General features: G+C 48.4%; 1 long non-coding RNA gene across 5 annotated transcripts in view; it reads right to left on the reverse strand.

The window, feature by feature from the left end:
• Positions 1 to 19712, reverse strand: part of LOC114100399 (uncharacterized) — a 238501-nt gene that overhangs the window by 101231 nt on the left and 117558 nt on the right. Inside the window, exons 7-8 of one of the 5 annotated variants that reach the window (XR_011706768.1) lie at positions 14073 to 14134; positions 13569 to 13920 (exon numbers count right to left, since the gene is read on the reverse strand). The exons of the other annotated variants lie outside the window; for them this stretch is intronic. This is a non-coding gene — a long non-coding RNA (uncharacterized lncRNA). Of the gene's footprint in view, positions 1 to 13568; positions 13921 to 14072; positions 14135 to 19712 lie in introns of those variants that run through there. 5 annotated transcript variants of the gene reach the window in all.

Consider the following 19712-nt stretch of genomic DNA (forward strand, 5'->3'; position numbering starts at 1 on the left):
ACCCAAGGCTGTAATCCCTTTTTAACACGGCCAGATGTGCTGTAGCATGTCCTGAGCTGTGTTTTACTATTGGTGTTGCCAGCACCTGGGCCATAATTAAATATATGACTAGGCAACCAACTGGTAAAACAAGTTAACAGATCACTAGGGACAGTGCTGCACCCCAGGTTCAGTGTGTCTCCATAACCAATCCTGCCATGGAACAAATCGTGCCTCCTGGAGATGGGAGCACCGAGACGGTTCCTGGTGGGAAGGACAGCCTGTGCAAAGACCCGGAGGCAAGCGAGAGTGGTGAGGTGGAGCATGGGGTCAGCGGGGTCTCACAGACCTTGGAAAGGACTGTCACCTCTATCCAAAGGAAATGGGAAACCCTCAGAGAATTTAAAGCAGAAGAGTGACATGATCAGATGGACATTTTAGGAAGCTCAGGCCCAGAGCTATGTGGAAAAAGAAAGAACAGGGCTAAGAGGGGCAGCAAGGAGACCCGAAATATGGTTATGTGGGTTTTCCAGAAAAGAGAAGAGAAGGGCCGTTGGAGGAGATGGAGAGATGCAGGCAAAGTCAAGAGAGAGAAGCCTAAAGACACCTGGGCATTAGAGATGGCGGAGATGACATGGGGGAGTCCCGGGAAGGTCAAGTGGAGGAAGGTGGAAAGTGAGGGAGACTTGAGCCCCAGGAAGATGGGGTAAGCCCTGCAAAGTACTTATGGGGAGCTAAGGTTGTGGCTCCGCATTAGAGCGCTCGCCTAGAACGTGTGTGGCCCTGGGTTCTATCCTCAGCACCACATAAAAATAAATAAATAAAATAAAGATATTGAATTCATCAACAATTGAAAAAAAAAATTGTTTTTAATTATTTATGGGCATTATCTTCTCACCAAGCTGGGATGTTCCCAGGGAGGACAGAGAGCGAGGAGCCCTGGGCAGGGCTCCTGCCTTTGACACCCTCTCTTCCTTCCCTCTTGGCCTCCCCATGTCCATGGGCTATTCCTTCAAAGACAACTCTGTCACCGCTGCCCGTGACTCCCACCCACCAGCTGCAACCCCACTGCTGGAAATTAAGCTGCGGCGCTTACAGGACTTAATTAACAAAGTCTCTCCTCATCCCAGGAACTCGCAGACCAGACAACACCATTCGAAATCAATTAGCCCAGTGCCCAGCCAGGTCATCCTCACTGCAGTCCGCAGTCCGCACCTGTCCAGACCCTCTGGCTCACCTCCGGGGCCTCCCCTTCACCTCCAGTTCCCAGGAGCCCTTGCAATTAATAGCTAATTAATAAACAAAACAAACCTACCAGGTGGAACAATGGGGGGACACTCTCAGCCCACAAAAGCAAGTAATTATTTGGTGTGGGCAGGTTTGGAAAAAAATCACTTCTGAGATAAATCAGTGGCTCTCCCCCATCCTGAGGGTCTGTTGGGACAGAGGACGGCACCTCAAGATCAGACAATTGATTTAAAGGAAAAAAATTAAGCCTGGCCCATTTCCTCCATCACTAATCACAAATGAGGGTATCGCAAAGTCTTTGTCCCAGGCTCGCTAGGTCACATTGGGGATGGACATAAAATATTAACCTCAAAGATATTTATTAAACACCTACCATGAATGAGCAGATAGAGAACCAAGCAAGACAGTCCTAACTCCCACTCCCTATATAGTCTCTATATTCCTGTGTTTGGGACAACAAGCGATAAGGGTTTAGAAGACAACTAATAGGGTAGCATCATGAGGAGAACTAGGCTGAGACCCACTTTGCAGGGAAGAGGGTAGAGGAACGCTCTCTCCACAGATAGCATTGAAACTGAACCAGTCATGCTCAGGGTTGAAGGGAGAATGTACAAGGCAGAGGGAATGGCTGGTGCAAAGGTGGGAAAATTTAGGAAATGGGGCCTGACCTGTGTGACTGGAGTGGGGAATGAGGAGTTCCTCATGAAGCAGGCTGAGACAGTCTCAGGTGTGCCTTACAGGCCTCTGGGAAACTGCTGGGGGTGTTAATCAGAAGCAACATGCTAGAAATATAAATAGGCAGCAGGTTCTCAAACCTTTCATATCCCTCTGTGTCAACTCCTGCCCAACCCTGAAGTCCTAGCATGTCCCAGGCACCAACTTTTGTGAACTATGGCAAAGGATTCATCTAAAGTGATGCATTTGAAAATGGATCACTCTCACCTATTGACTTGGTATTTACTAAGGAGATGGGAAAAACTGAGACATGGGCTATTAGTGACCACCCACCCTGTATGATTATGCTTTAGGTGCATAATCTCATAGACAAACACACAAGAAAACTAAGACACAGAGAAGTTAAGTAGTTTGCCTAAAGTTGCCCAGTTAGCAAGTACTAGAGCTGGGGTTTTAGCACTGGTAGTCTCAGTAGAGTCTGTTCTTACAGGTACCTCGTGAGCCTTCGTGGTATAAATCATTTCCTGGAGATTTCAGAGTTCACTTACACCTGGAACTCAAGACTCTCCATGACCACCTGCATATACTTGTCTCAAACAAGTCTGCCACGTGTCAAGAGTTCACCTTTGGAGGTCATAGGATGGGGGTGAAATAAGCAATATATGCAAAGTCCCCAGGACACAGTGCTCACATGATGCCCAGCACTCAGCAGGAACTCAATGGGGTTTTTATTATTATTATTATTATAAGAAAAGAAAAAACAGTTCTATTTATGTTAAAGTGTAGCCCCTTTCTCTCTGAAGTGAGATGGAGTGGGGAAGAAGGGAGCTATTCCCCAGAGGACCAACGAGTGGACCTCATTTTTTATAAAGTTTTAAATTTTTTCATAAAAATTATTTAACCTGATTTTGAACAAATATGCTTACTTTCATTGAAATGTGGGTCGGATGGAAGCTGATATGTTTTTTGTTGTTGTTGTTGTTTTGTTTTTCTGATACCAGGGATTGAACTCAGGGGGCCCTCGACCACTGAGCCACACCCACAGCCCTCTTTTGTATTTTAGATCCTGTCTCTAAAAGACAGGATCTCACTGAGTTGCTTAGCACCTTGCCATTGCTGAGGCTGTCTTTGAACTCGCGATCCTCCTGCTTCGGGCTCCCAAGCTGCTGGGATTACAGGCATGCACCACCATGCCTGGCTGGGAGCTGATGTTTTGTTTTTGTTGTTTTAAATACTTATTTTTTAGTTGTAGTTGGACACATACCTTTATTTTATTTATTTATTTTTATGTGGTGCTGAGGTTTGAACCCATGGCCTCGCACGTGCTAGGTGGGTGCTCTACCGCTGAGTCCCAGCCCCAACCCCTGGGAGCTGATGTTTTAAAAGCTGTAAGCAGGGCTCCTTTAGTGTCTTAGCACTTCTGTGGGTCAGGCATCACTGTGTAGCCAAGTAGTTGTCACCTGGGGCCAGCCTGGGGTATGCAGAGCAGAGTCCTGAACAGAAAGTAAGTGTCCTGCCTCTTCCCACCTGACAGGTATTGCTGCTGCAGGGCCTTTGGGAGCCAGAGAGAGCAGTCCTTGGGGAACAGAGACAGTGGCTCCCTGCTCTGCCAAAGTGTCCCACGTGAGAGCCCAATAGCTCGGTAAGACTCCTGCCACCAAAGAAGTCCTCTGTGGCCAAGTCAACCAGAAGGAGGGGGAGCCAGGCCTTCAGGGTTCACACCTGAGACCAGGGCAAAGTCCAGGCATGAGCTGCATCCCGAAATTCATCTGGCCCACATTGACCTGTTGAGATGCAAACCTTCCCTACCGACCTGGCAAGACAAAGAGGTCTGCTTCCTCTGCTTGAAGGCTTTTGTTCCTATGATGAGATCCCAATCACCCTGGGACATCCTTCACCTTTCCTCCTCCTCCTTTGTCTCCTCGTCCTCCTCTTGACCTTCACAGCCCCGTCTCTGAGCTCCACTCCCTCACCATCCTGCCCCTACCACAGGGTCTCCTAAAAGGGCCTTCATGGTCTGAGCCAGGAGTGCCTGTGGCAGCTTCAGAAGGCACAAGAGGCCACCAGCCCAACTCCCCTACCCTGAGGACACTCGGGGACTGTCCCCGTATGCAAAACAGCAGGCGCCTGAATTCATAATTGGACGTTCCAAAATGTAATTATGAAAGATGAAATGCTCCTCTCAATGAGAAGGCTGTAAATAGAATAATTAATTTTGTGTTTGCTTGAACAATTCTGTATTATGGACCTTACAGTGGAACTGAAATTAATTAAGTGCACCAGGATTTATGGAGGAGGTGAAGAGAGAGAGAAAAAAAGAATTAATCCGAAGTAAAAGATAGATGAGTTTGGGAGTGTAATGATGTGTTAGCCTGGGGTATTCTTTAACAAATTTACCAGGCACGTTCTGGGTATAAAAGCCATGTATTGACAGAATTATCTCAACTAATACAGCTGCTGGTCAAAAAGTAAGTGAGAGGGAAGTGGATAGATTGGACCTGGAAGGTCCCTGAGGGATCTAGAGACAGGGGCTAGTTTTGAACCCGCCAGGAGGGGGTGCTACCCAGAGGAGACAGGGAGTAGGCAGAACTGAAGCCTCCACCCCACAACAAAGCAGGTCTGAAAGGTCTGAAGAGATCCAGGAGGTAAAGCAGAAGGACCAAAAAATGAGGGCTAACCAAAGGAGACCCCCCTCAGCATTCCCAGGACCTCAACTAGGTTCATTCCTAGCCTCAGCAGTATTTCCAGTCCCACGTGCTCAGTCTATTTCCGCTCCCCTTAAACCTGAACAGGAAGTGATGCTGCATGACTTCCAGGGTAGGATCATAAAAGGCACGGTGGCTTCTGCCTGCACCATGGAAACCCAAGCACCATGCTGGGAGGAAGCCCAAAGTAGCTCATGCAGAGAGACTGCATGGGGAGAAACTGAGGCTGCAGCCCACAGCCAGCACCAACCACCAGACTTGTTAGTAAATGACCCTTTGCATTCCAGCTCCAGTCTTCAAGTGTCCCAGCAGACCTCATGCAGCAGAGGCACCCCACTGGGCACCATCTCAATTCCTAAGGAAAACTAGGAAGAGTCCCAAACGAGTTGAATCTAAGCCACTACACTCAGACTAATTTGTTATCAGCCACAGCCAGTAACAGAGCAGGCCCCCACTTAACCAGAGTGGCAGCCTCTTCCATCTGTTCTCTGTATTAGGACCCCATACTGGACTGATTGACTGATTGATTGGTTGGTTAGTTGGTTGGTTGGTTGGTTGGTTGAAGACAAAAAAGCCACAAACTTAGGCTGAAAAGCTTTGAAAACATACTATTCTGGTGAAGGGGGAAACCACGCAAGTTCCAAGTCACATAGTCCCATGTTGAATCCCAGCTCTGACCTTCCTAGCTGTGTGGCCTTGTGTGACTTGTCATGTCTCTGAACCCCCTTCTCTTTATAGATTAAAGTGAGGGGAGTAACGCTGACTCACAGTTGGTAGGACTTTAAAACTGTGAGAGTGCCTAGCCTGGGAAGCCAACAAAGTGCCCCAGGTAAGAGTGAGTCTCCAGAGTCAGGTGGACCTGGGTTCAATGCCAGCACTGGGCTTCCTGGCTGTGGGATCATACACAGCTCACTTCTCTGGGTCTCAGTCTCACCCTCTGCACAGCAGAGATAATGACTGAACTTAGCTCTTGGCACAGTGCAAGCAAAGTGCACATAGTAGGTGTGCAGTAAATAAGAGCCTACAGTTTGATGCTCATCAGCTCCATTTCCCACACCTTCTCCCATGAGCCCAGACTTACCGAACAAACACAGGCATCAAAGCAGGCATGGCCAAGCGGAACTTCAGTGCATCTACTCCAGTGGGCACAGATGCCATTTGTGAGAACACAGTCTCACACACCGAGCTCTCTCACAGAGTTCCAGGGAGACCCTGCTCTGGGTTGGCATCTGGACTGCAGCTAGACTCCAGACCTCCAGGCAGGTTCCTCCCATCCCAGCACCCTGAGCCCTGGTGAGCATCCCTGATGCAGACTCCCGCTCCCCAGGGTGGTATTAAGCAGGCATTTAGATACCTGGCATGGATCAGGGTGATGGATGGCTTTATTAACCCACCCAGGCGAAGCCGCTGACAGTGAAGGACTCCCCTGTCAGGGGAAGCGTCCCTTGCCTGCAGGCCCCCTCACCAGCCTGCCTGACAGTCTGAGTCCCTGACAGATGGGGAGCTCCTGCAAGAATCGGAGGGCAGTGTGGGGATGGCTCGGCATCCCTCCAAAGGCCAAGTGTTCTTCAGTCCCCAACCCATAAGGCTGAGTCCCACCAGGTCACCTGGCCCTGAAGGCCAGCAGTTGCTCTTTACTGTGCAACTCAGAAGGCAGCATAAACCTTGTGGTCCTATAAAATCTTATCTCCTGGAGCAGCCCGGTGCCAAGCCCTGCTGGCAATCCCGGATGGCATCTGTGGGCCTGACTCTGTGCTAAGCATTCCACATGCACTGTCCCATCAACCTCTCCCCACCCCCTGGGAACAAGGGAGGAGACTTTGTAGAGGAGGAGGCTCAGACTCAGAGGGGTGAAATGACTGGCCCAAGGTCACACTGCAGGAATTGAGCCCCTATCCATCCCCAACACCATGCAGAAAGGGCCTTCCTTGGAGTTTCCATGGCTCCCCATCCCTCCTCCCTACTCCAGTCCTCCAATCCTTCCCACCCCCACACTGCCACAGACTACATAGGAAGCCCCCTCTGTTAGCTCCCTGGGGTCTTCAGCTCTCCCAGGCTGAGACTGGAGAGCTGAGATCAAGGGTGAGGAAGGTTCTATGGATTCCCATTTCTCCAGAGCCCCCAGAAGCACCTCGAACCTCCACAATGCCCTCGCCTCACCCCAGATGCAACCTCCTCTGCGGCTTCCTGGAGTCTGAAAGAATTTACATCTGCCTCCCCCACTGCCTGCATCCCGCGACCACTGCTCCTGCCCAGGTCTTTTCCACACTCATCTCACCCAGAGCACAGTGGTCCTCCCAGAAAACGCAAACTCCATCCTGCCCTGTCCCTCAGAAACATCAAGGGCTTTCCTGGCCCTTGGCGTCCAGCCCAAAGCCCTCGGTTGGGCCCAGCATCCTTTGCAAACCCCACCTGCCCCCTTTTCAGTCCAGACACGCTGACCCTCAGGGACCTCCTTGCACACACCTGGGTCACCGGATCCTTCCTTCCACTCAGAAGGCCCTCTCCTGATTCAGCCTCTGGAACCCCTGCTCCAGCTTCCTTTCCCTGGGCCCCCACTCCCTGTCCCTTCTGAAGGTCCCCCATAGGCTTGGCACTCAGCTTCAGCCCTCCAGGGACATAGTCACTTATTCATGTCACTCATTGCTCCCCTACTTTTCTGTGAGTTCTTCAAGGACACCTTCCCACCCAGCCAGGCTTGTCTCATTATAGATGCTCAATCAACTTGAGCCCTTCTGATTTCCTATGTTGGTTACTGTTTCAAATAAAATTTCTGTTCCAACAGGTCTTGCTCTTGCTCCTTAGCAAACTTGGGCTGGCCTCTGCCATCCCTCAACTAACCTCATTGCAACCCAGACTATCTCTCCAGGTCCTGCTGCCCTGGGCTTATTTCTCGATTCTATCTAATTCACTCCCACCCTGGAGCTCCGAGAGCACTCAGCCTGGAGTATTCCTCGTCTGTCTTCACAGGCTAACTCCTGCTCGCCCTGCACAGCTCAGCTGAATTGTCACGCCCTCAGAGAGGCCTCCTGCAATCACTCTTTTGAAATCAAATGCCCTCATCCACACCATCAGGGCATGCTGTCACGGATTGACACCCCAATGCTTAACTGTACCCTTCCACCCCCCGTCTATACCCTTTGCCTTATGACTGAACAGTCCCTCTTACAAAGTAGGTAGCGTCCCTTTCCCCTGCCCTGACATCTCAGCTGACCTCATGGCTTGCTCTGGCAGACAGAATGAAGTAGAAGTAATGGTGTAGCTGTGCTAAGTGTGGCTCTCAAGAAGCACCATGTATTCTCCCTTGTCTCTGGCTCTTCTGCCTTTACCAGGAGAGCACCTCAGGCTGAAGAACAAGGCATGGGCACAGAGATGAGCTGCCCCACTCATGCCAGCTGAAGTTATCCCATCTGCCAACCCACACCAACCCCCAGAAATATGAGTGCCCCAGCCAAGACCAGAGTGACCACCACACTGGGCTCAACCTGAAGGGCTGATGGGCAGACTCATAAGTTAATTAAGTGTTCAGTGCTTTAAGACACCAAGTTTGGGGCTGATTTGTTATGCAGCATGTTATGACAATCAAGAACTGATACATACCTGAAAGTTCCCTTCCTGGCAGGTCACAATTGTGGTTAGATATTTAATTATCTTATAAATATTTTCCCTCCATTAGGCTCTAAGCTTCATCTCAGCAGATTCCACACCTGTCCCTTAAGTTACTGAATTCCTTGTCCAGATACAGTGCTTGGCATGCAGGAATTTCTCCAAAAAAAATCGTTGAGTGAGCCGCTGAGTGGCTGAGTAAATATATGCACTCATACACCCCTGCTACCGCCTTTTTCCTCCCACTCCCCCACAACCAGACCAGAGCTGCTTCCAAAACCACCTACAGCACAGAGATTTTCAGAGCGACCATGGCTGCAGCCCTAAGCTGAGCAGCTGCCAGAGTCTGGGGCTCTTTGTGAATGAGCTGTGTTTGTGAAAATTATGTCGGCCTTTGAGAGGCTTACCTGCAGCACCCCACCCTAGTCTTGGCAGCCATCCATTTCTCCAGCCCCACTGGTCCCTTTCAACCATCAAACCAAGGGCCAATGGGAGAAGAATCTCCCTCTTCCCATGTTCCCAGAGCTGGTTGTGGGGAAGCCCTACCAGGAACACATCAGCAATGCCCTTCTGTCCTTACCACCAAAGCTCAGCTCCTTCCTTCTCCTCCCACACCCATCAAGCAGCTGGCCTTGCAACCCAACTACCCCCAGATCAAATGAGAGAGGAGGGGTACCCCAAGGCACCTCTTCTCACTGGTATCACCCTCAGCCACATTCACTCCTTTGGCTACAGTTTTAAGATCTTTGTACAAGCCATTCTAGAAATGAACTGACCCAATATGGCTTTCCTGTTACCTATACACTCAGGCAGGGATCAGTAAAGAAGAAAGCAATTCCATGTATCCCACTTATTCGTTCATTTCTAAGTACATTAAACAAATATTTTATGAAGCACTTATGACATGCTAATTCTAGAGATGGTATGTGAGAATGACATTGGTCATCGTGAAGCTTATAAGCCAATGGAAGAGATAGGCAAGAGAAGATAAGTTAATATGAATAGAAAATACCAGAATTAAAAGAATCACCAGGAACCACTGAAGCAGAGGATGGGGTTGGGATCCAGATAGGCTGCAGACAGAATAGCAAATCCCTAGCCCACTTGGAAGGTCTGTTTGGCAGAATCTTTATCTCTGTAGTCCAAAGAGGCAGCCAATTTTATCAGTGACCCAGAAAATATACCATTCTTGCACTCAGCACATATTAAAGAATGCCTACTATGTGCCCATCTGTTCTAAAGTGACAGTGTTCAAGTCTGACCTAATGTCTTCTGGCTCCAACTGAGGCAGGACGGACCAGAGTTCAGGACAACCAGCATCTCTAGAGGGCTCTCTTTGTGCCAGACAGAAGCTGTTCAATTCCATGCGTACTTGTTCCCTCGGTCTTCGTGTTGCAGCCAGGAGATAGTCACTAAAGTAATTCCCATTTTAGTGCAGCTCGGGGAATCGTCACAGCCCATTCAGGAAGTGGTGCAGCTGGGATTTGGACCTGTGCGCACATGTGGCTTTTATCCCTTGTCATGCTTCCTCTCCGTCTCTTGTGAATTGAACCAATAACCAGAATTTAAATCACTTTTATTTTGCAAAGATTTGAAAATGTAATTCCAAGAAGAGCGCTTGACAATAATAATAGAGGCAATTGCTCTTAAGAATTGAAGGAGCTCTCCACACCCCTCCCCATCACCCAGCTGAAATCTCCTCCACGCAGCTTCCCCTTCCCCCACCTTCTGGTGGCCCTCAGGTATGACCAAGTTTAGACCCATTCAAAGCCAAGGACCCCCCCCCCACCCCCGTCAAGGCACCTACATACATCTCCTCCATGACACCTGCCTGAGTCTTTGGGGCTGCTACTTTTTTCACGCAATATTCTTTCCATAAGGAAAACATGATTAAAACATCTTTTACAAAATGCATTAATTCCGAGACCAAGATAAAAATTCCATTTGACACAAATAGATTTTCCATGGTGAGTTAGCACTGCGTTGAGGGTCATGGATGGGGGAGGGGGAGGCATCCAACCCATAAATCAACAGGGGGATGGGAAGGGGGAAAGGAGTTGATGGAGAAGAGGAAGAGGCACTGGTGAAATTTCAACCTGCGAGAGTGATGCCCCCTCCCTTCCCCCAGTTCTTAATGATCTCATCAGGGGTCCAAGATCGATTCTCAGACTTGTTCATCTATCCCCTTCTGCATTCATTATTTTAATAGCATCCACATAGGACCATTTGACATTTGCATCAGGCAAGCATTAATGGTAAGTTTGTTTGGGAAGTTAGAAATCGAGGAGAAGCAGGCAACCATGTTGGAGGCCAGGGCAGTCTGAAAAGGAGAAATGCAGAGATTGGGGAACTAGGGGAGGAGGAAAACACAACCAATGGTACTGTGAAAATCAGATCCGTATGGCTGACTGTCCCTTCCCCTTCCAGCACCTCCTCCCTGCAATCCCAGTGCCTAGATCTCTTAGCAGTCTAATAAGCCCAAATCTTAGGCACGTGGATGGAACAAGAGGAGTCCAGAACTTTGAGCCAGACCAAATAGACAGTCATTCTAATTCATCCCATAAACACCTCCAAGATGCTCATTTGAGCTACATACTGAGCCAGGCTTGGAGGATATAGTGTGAATGAGACTCAGGACTGTCCTCAAGGAGCTTCATCTAGAAAAATGAGGAACCTAGTTTCAGCTCAGGATAACAATTGTTGTGCTAGAAAACAGCGAGAGAGGACATGGCCCGTGATTTCCAGGAGTAGGAATTCTGAAAATGAAATGTTAAAATAAGCAGGAATTTTCCAAGCCCACGGGATTTAGATACATTTTGCTGGCAGGGGGAACAGTATGTGGAAAGACATGGAGCACAGAACAGACAGGAGCATTTGGTAACTACAGGAACTTGGGAGCCCTGGAGAGCACAGAACGAGCAAAGAAAGGTCCATAACTTACTGTCAAACCACTCAGACAAAAATTTTTATTATATATATATGCATGCACACCTACACACCCACAAAGATAATGTGGCAGTGTGTCAACTTTGAGGGGATCTGGATAAAGAGTATACAGCAATTCTTTCAATCATTTTTCTAACTTTCCTAAAAATCTGAGATCATTTCAAATTTTTTAAAAGTTTTTTAAAATTACCTACTTCCACTGGGATTCACCTGTCTCATTTTTCAAAAATGAAATAAAAAAAAATTCTAGTCCATTGCAGTGACCAAAAAAAAAGTTGGCTATTACCAGCGCAAGAAATGCCTCTAAGGAGCTTATCAGGAAAAGATCTTGGCCCTGAAGGGTTTCCTGGATATTTTCTCCTTGTCAGGATCTTGAATTCCTTTGGTACGGGACTCCTGGGAATCTGCCCCTCCTCATGTTCCTGCAGGGCATTCTGAGCCTACCAGACATAGCCACCAGAGGATGAAGCTCTTGGAATCCCATCTCCTGTGTATCTCAGAGCTTAATTTATCCTTAGGGTTCCCTACTTCAAGAGGATGCTAATGCTGAACATTGCTAATGTCAGAGCTTGGAAAAGATAGAGCAGGGAGTCATTGCTGGAGGGTGTTAAGTTCAAGGCCTGGGTTCCAGCCCTGATGCCACCACCTGGATAATTCCCTCACAGACTCCAGGCCTCGTTGTCCTCTTTTCCCCTGTGACAGGTGGAAATCATTACCTATTACTGCCTGTGTTTACTCATTCACTCACCAGGCGGCCTTTACTGAAGACCCTCTGTGAGCCAGATGCTGGTGAGTCACTGGACTGGAGGAGTGAACCGAGCAGATATGATCACTCAGGCCCGGGACTGAGAAGAGTGAAGGCAGCAAATGCAAGCAGATAAGTAAATGATGCTGTGTGGACTGAGGTAAGTGTGGTAGAAGCAGAAATGGCAGACCATGATAAGAGTAAGGGTGGTATCTACTTGGTAGGGGAGGCTTCTCTGGGGCGGGGACACGTCACTGAGACCTGAAGGCTCAGAGGGGCCAACTGAGTCAAAGGGCTTTCTTGAGATCATTCCCAGTAAAAGGCCATGAGATAACAAGTACCCTTCCTTCCTTCCTCTCCTTCCTTCTCACCTGCACCCAACGCAGGCAGCATTCACTTTTCCAGAAAGGTTAGCAGCCTCCTGGGTGGGTTGGGCTGAGTGTCCCCAAAGGGGTCCCCCACTCCATCCCAGTACACCCCTGAAGCCTTGTGCCCTCAGGGGCTACTCCAGAATTCAGAGAGAAAAATGAGAAACTCCCTCTCCAGCAGGTTGTAAGATGCTGCCAGTTTTCAGAGGTGACACCAGAGAGGGTGCCAAGCAAATTACCTTGGTGGGCACCCCCTCCCACTCCACAGCTGGGGTGGCCTCTCTGAAATGCACCCCCCTCGGAGGGCTGGCAGAAGTCATTGAGTAGACACCCCAGCCCCACACAATCCCAGGTGGAATAACTCTGAGGTTCTTATTTCTCATGAGAGTGCTTTGGGCCGAGCCCCACTGCCCTGTACTTAACACTTCCTGTAGTAACCTCCTTCTCTTCCCTGGCCCATGTCCCCAGTCCCATGACTCTTTCCTGGGATCACCTCCCAAATAAACCATTTAAATCCACATTCTTGCCTCAGAGCCTGCCAAGGGGGACTCCATCATAAGAGAGTGCTCAATGACCAGGAGCTCCTTAAAGATCGGGGTGACCTCTTTCAGCTCATTGCTGTACTCCAACCTGTCACCCAGAGTCTGGAATAGAGAAGATGCTTTATAACTGTTTGCTGAATGAGAAATTGACCTCACAGAGCTAGGCAAGGACCCATGAGGGCTGAGATTGTTTCCAACCCGGCTGGGGAAAGCCCTGGGGGAGCCCTAGCCCATGCACCGAGGAAGCCAGAGGTCGGGGCCTGAGAGCCCACGTGGCCAACAACCAAGACAGAGAGGTGAACCGGCAGGCAGGGCTCCCTTCTGTGATGTAGCCTCCACTCTGCTCCACTGGGCCCCGTTCACCACGGCACGTGTGCAAACAGCCACAACGCAGGGGCCATCTCAGTTAGTTCAGGAAAGGTACAACAGCATGACAAATATATGTAATTTGTAAATTGGCCAGTCTTTTGCAATAATTTAGAGGCACTAGTTAGGAGCAATAGAAACCCCCCAATTACTGATGTTTAAGGCTGGCACTGTTGCTGGCTGAATATTTCATGCATAAATGAACTTCCACTAGGCCACCCGCTGCTTCTGATGAGGCTCTTGCGGGCTTTATTGCCCAGCGCCCAGCAGGGTCCCGCCAATGGGCCCCATGACGGATGACGCATCGTTTTACAGCTTAAATAATGCAGCTTGGGACAGGCTCGGTGCTGGTGCACTTTATTTACATATCAATTGAGTGGCCACTCTGAATATGAAGAAATATGAGAGAGGAAGTGGCTGGCACTGAATATTTCATGGCCCTGAGCCCCGCAGGAAGCAAACGTCCCCCAGCCAGAGCTGGGTCTGGCCATGTGTGTTGGGGAGAACCAACACTAATAGTCCAGGGAGGGAGGCAAGGACAGTCTCCCGAGTCAGGAGGGGAGCTGCTAACTGGAATCCATGAGCCCCCCATCATCGGGACACAGCCTGACACAGCTTTTTCAAGTCAGCAAAATATCTGCTTCCTGACTGTAGTTTCTGGTTCCCAGAAACTTGTGCAGAGAAGGGTGTTGTTCAAACTGCCACACAACGACTTCCCAGGCAGGTGGATGGAACAGAAGCTAGCAGAAGACAGAGAGTGGTGTAGACCTCCAAGGGAAGATCACACTGTTTCTGAGGATATGCTAGAAGATGCATCAGGAATCCTAGCCCAGCCCCTCCTCCCAAAATGCCACTGGGACTCCCACCCCTGGGTCAGTCACTGAATAATCACCTTTGATTCTCTGCCAAAGAGCTGTGAAGAAGACACAGTCCTTGTCCTCATGGAGCTCACAGCTGAGTGGAAAAGACAGAAAAGAAATTGGGAAATTGTATCAGTCCAGTGTATTTGTGCTTCACAAATTACTCTAAAGCTTAGTGGCTTCCAACAATAAACATTCATTATCTCATACATTTCCTGTGAGTCAGGAATTTAGAAGCCGTTTAGGCAGGTGGGTTTTGCTCAAGATTTCTCATAGGATGGAAGTCAAGGTGCTGGACAGGGCGGCAGTTATTAGAAGGACAGACTGGGACTGGAGGGTGTGACTCCCATGCATCTCAGTCATGGGCATGAAATGATGGTGCCGGTCGTGGGTAGGAGGCCTCTGTTCCTCGGCATACTGACACCCCACAGAGCTGCTTGGGTTCCCTCACAACATGGCAGCTGGCTTTTCTGGGCCAAGTGAGGATGATGGATGCCTTTTATGACCTATCCACGCAAGTAGTTTAGTCACATAGAAAAATCGTGATTCAATATGGGAAAAGGCTACAAGGACATGAATATCAGGAAGCAGGGATCACCGAGGGCTATTTTGGAGGATAGTTACCACAAGGGATAAGTGGAAGCATAAGGAAGGGAAGTTAGACTGGTTTAAGGGAATCTATGAAGGCTTTCTAGAGGAAATGACATATGATTAGAGATTTGAAAAATATAGCTATCTCAACAAAGAGGATGAAAGAAGAGTGTAGAAAGAAGAGCCTGGCCAAAGCCCAGAGCCCCATACCTGAGAAAGCCAGGCAACTAAGCTTCAAAAAGGCTTTGGATACTAGACTTATTCCTGAGGGATGTGGAGAGCTTCTAAAGGGTTGAAGGAGAAGACTGCTCTGTGGGCATAGTGGACCTCAAATCTACTACCTCCCAACAATGGTGGGTGGGTCTGGGTAGGTTGGAGAGATGGAAACCAGAACCCTGAGTCAGCCCTGGTATGTGACATACTCTGTAGAAGGTTCAGTTAAGTTAGGATTAAAATCAAGCTAGGATGAAAACTGGAGAACTGGAGAGAGGTCATTACAGGAAGCAAACCTGTCTCAATGCCATTCCCTCCCCCACTCCTGGGCTGGCTATGTGTTCTTGTACAAGTCACTTACCCTCAGAGGGTCTCCATTTTCTCATCTGTAAATGGAGAATAGTGTAGGATCTGCATTATATAGTTGTTGTGGGAGTTACCTGAGATAGGCATCGAGCACTCAGTAAATTCTTCAGAAGTGAATGAGACCCTCACCTGTGTTCAGTTCTTCTGTCTGCGATCTCAACAGGTTCCCTTCCCTCTACCAGTCTTCTCCCCAGGCTTTAGACACTCCCAGAGAGTCTGCTCCTCCACCAGATTAGAGGCCCCAGGAGTGGACAAAGTCAAGCTGATGTACCCCTTTGGACTGGCCATCCTCTGAACTTACAGTTCTTGGTGAGGGTTCTCTCTCTCATATGCTGTCACTTTTATTCACAGCAATGATTACAACCTGCTTTTTTATTATTGGATACTTGGGTTTTGTTGTTGTTTTGTCTTGATTTACATTTTTGTTCTCCTTCTTTATCTTTTCTCCAGAATGAACGCCCCACGTTCTTTACTTCTCTATAGGCCCTGCTAGAGCACAGTATTTTATAATAAAACCCAGGAGGTAAAAGTACAGTCTGGATCAGACTGTCTAGGTTTGAATCTTAGAACAGATACTCTCTAGCTGTATAAGTTTGTAAAGGCCTTAGTTTTCTCTTCTGTAAAATCTCCTATAATAATACAGGTATCTTTAGGAGGGCTAAATGATACTTTATGTACAGCACCCAAGAACAGGGGTGGCCAGGCACCCAGATACATGCCTGTAATTCCAGTGGCTCAGGAGGCTGAGGCAGGACGTTGGTAAGTTCAAAGCTAGCCTCAGCAAAAGTGAGGTGCTAAGCAACTCAGTAAGACCCTGTCTCTAAATAAAAAACAAAATAGGGCTGGGGATGTGGCTCAGTGGTTGAGTGCCCCTGAATTCAATCCCCACTACCCAAAAAGAAAAAAAAAGAAGAAGAAGAAGAAGAGGGCTAGAACATAGTTCATGCTATACAAGGGTTTGTTTTATATATGAATAGATGTGGACATAAAGAGTTATGCTGGATAAATACTTGCTGAATTAATTGTGTGCTGGAACTAATAAAAGGGATAAAGGACTAACTGAGGCAGAGCCTAACATAGGAACGCAGGGCACACAAGGGCAAGTTCCTTGATCTGAACAAGGAAGAACCTTGAACTTGGAAACACCTTGGAAGCTGGAGGCAGCAGGGAAGTTTTGCACCTATAAGAAAAGGCCGAGAGGGATGGGACAGAGGCCAAAGCAGACCCTCTGTGGATCCCCCACCTGGGATTGCCAGCCCATGTACTAACACACACTGAACAGCTAAATCATACATTATTGATTTGTCAAACATATTTGCATATAAATAAGCATGATCATTCATGGAGACCTGAACAGAGCCCTCAGTGCCATGATCACAGATGGATGGCCCCAGTTAGACATGAACCAGGGATGCTGCCACCCCAGCCGCAAAGTCAGCGGCTGATTTAAAACTACATTTATTGGAGCATGTAAGTGTGACAGCCTAGTGGTGAGTTTGGGATAATTAGTCTAAAAGACAAGATAAATGACTCCTAAAACTGGTATTGTGATGAAGATCCCACCCAGACCCCCCCTGCGTGCTCAGCCCTGATGCCAAAAATACAGCCCAGGATAATTAACTAGAAAATGTTAACAGGCAGGATTATGTTCCAATTGCATTTTCCAAAGGACTTTAGGATTTTACACCCAAGTTGATTGAGCCTCCCTCCTCCCCCGGTGATTAGGCAGGAGAGGGGGAAGCTCAGCTCGAAGCAGACACCGGGCAGGGTGAGGTGTAGGCAGGCAGACCCAGCAAGGTCTCTGAGGCCAGGAAAGCAGGTGGCTTCAGTCAGCCTTCCCCGAGTTTGAACCGAGATAGATCTGCAGGGTGAAGCATGCTGATCCGGGGAAATTATATCTGCCATGTTAATTCATTTTGTGTGGGAGATTGGCCGTGAGCTTGGAGGCTGGCATCGGCCGCGTCTGACGGATCAAGGGACCCAGCTGCTCAGTTACACACAATGCTGGAGACTCATCATCACGGGGAAACACGCTGCTTGCTAACACGTCATTCAAATTGTCCTAAATTACGCTTGAAAACTTACAGCCCAGCAGGCCCGCCAGCAAGTATCAAACGATATCTTGAGGATCAGTTTGGCCTAGAGGGGAACCCTAGGTTCTAGGGCTGGGGTCTCGCTGCTGTGCTGATACAGAAGAGGAACTCGCTGCCTTCAGTCCCACCACTGCCTCCCTGCTCCCAAGGAAGGGGTAGGGGCCTACCCCGGGACCTTCGACCCATACAACCAGTAGGTTGGAAAGTTTCTTCTCAGGGATTTAAGCCTTATGGATTCGGACAGGAAGAGGCAGAGAGCCTTTTGGGGTTTGTCTGAGATCCTCAAAGAAGAATCCAAAAAGGAGACAACCCAGTAGAGGAGTCTGTTGAATAATGCCCCCAAAGGTGTCTGCATCCTGGACCCCAAAATTTGACATGACCAAAGGGCTTTGCAAATATGACTATAAATATGACTACGGATATTGAAATGGAGACATTTTGTAAGCACAAAGTCCTTATTTTTTTTAAAAAAAAAAGGGGGGGGAGGAAGAGGCAAGAGGGGGAAAGAGAGTGAGAGAGAGAGAGAGAGGGGGGGAGAGAGAGAGAGAAACAGGGAGAGAGAGAGAGAGAGAGAGAGAGAGATGCTATTATGCTGTTGGTCCCTCAGGAAGAAACCATGAGCCAAGGAATTCAGGCAGCCTCCAGAATCTGGAAAGGGCAAGGGAAAGATCCTCCCTCAGGGCCTGCAGAAGGATCACAGCCCTGGTGATGCTGTGCTGTTAATCCAGTAAGACCCATTGCAGAACTGACCTCTGTAACTGTAAGAAACTAAACTCATGTTGTTTTAAGCCACTACATAATGAGTTACAGCAGCAACAAGAACCCGATACAGTGTCCCCAATGTCCTCAGTCTGACTTACCACATCCTGACTATGTGACTTTGGCTAACTGTCTGAACTCTGAGCCCCAAAGTGCTTGTCTCTTATCTCTGAAATGGGGATAATAATGAAACCTACTTCATGGGGTCAATTGTGCACATGTAATAAGCTAATGCATATTTAATAAACTAATGCAAAATTGTATTCCTTCATCAAGTATGTATTGATTGTCTTCTGAAGACAAACTACCATGGCAGGTATTGGGAGTAAAACAGCAAGGAAAGAGACCTAGCCCCTGCCCTCATGGAACTCAGAAGGCAGTTGGGGAAGTGGGCCATACTACCTAATTGTAATTATATATCATATTCATGTTAAATAATCTCCTAGCTCAATACTAAGATTGAGAGGTGCTAAAGGAGTACAAAATGGAGACAAGCATCCATGAGGACATCAGGGAAGCCTTCTTGAGGAAGTGGGTCTCTAAAGCTTGAGCACATCTGGTCCTTTGGGACCACAAGAGCATGGACACTTTTAAGCTGTGACAGGAAGGCCTCTGCTGACACCTGGGGCCATGCTTCAGCTTCTGGGGAATCTAGAAGGAACTCAATGCCTGTGGAAAGCCCGCCGATGGCCATCATGTTGAGCCCTGGGAAGGAAAAAAGGCCTTAGTCACAGGTTACCCAAACAGGAGGTGGCATGATCAAGTGTGCCCTTGAGCTGTTTAAGGTGAGTCTATCCTTGAGGTGCTCAGCCTCTGTTTGGATCCAAATATCAAGCTGGAAACAGTACCTTGTACATTGTGCTTGGGCCCTGGCCCTGAATGCAGGGACCCTAACTGAGAGAGGGCAGAGGCCCTAGCTTGAACCATCAACATCTGTGGTGGTCATCTGGGAGTAACACTGCCCTCCAACCCAGTCCCTGGGCTCAGCCTGCCTTCAAGGAGGTCATGTCAGGGGACTTGCCTAGCTTTGCAAAGTATCCTCAATCTCCTAACACGTTGGATCTCTTGGAAATCAAAGTCCCCACCTCTTCCTCTCATAGCACAAACTAAAAGAAATAAAAATTGGTGAAACTCCCTGGCTGGTGAAGATGCTCAGAAGACAATAGGGAAGAAGGGATAGAGCCCCTCTAAACCAGGTGGGAGCACATGAGATTTGTGTAGGTGAACGTGAGCATGGGTTACAAACATGGCACAGCTTTTGACATTGCCTGCTGCATCTGCCAGATCCTCGTGTCAGGCAGCCTTTGTTACACAACAATCTCAAAACCTCAGAAGCTACAAAAAAAAATGATCATTACAGGATTTGGCTGCTCTCGGCTGTGATTGGTTGGGTTAGCTCCAGGGCAGAGACTGGGCTCTGCTGGTGTTCCATTGGCAAATCCCAATGACAAGGAGTAAATGACTGTGTTTTGCCCTTCGTAAGTCCAAAGCGAGGCATGAGGCAAAGTCCAATTCAATGGAGCAGAGAAGTATACTCTTATCATGGACATGGAAAGAACAGAGAGGAGGAAATACTTGCTTGACCCCTATATAAGCCATCGCATACCTTAGAACTCTGGGGATAATGAAGTCCTCCTCTCTCCTTGGGTT

This window comes from Marmota flaviventris, chromosome 2, assembly GCF_047511675.1.
Source record: "Marmota flaviventris isolate mMarFla1 chromosome 2, mMarFla1.hap1, whole genome shotgun sequence".
Taxonomy (NCBI): Eukaryota; Metazoa; Chordata; class Mammalia; order Rodentia; family Sciuridae; genus Marmota; species Marmota flaviventris.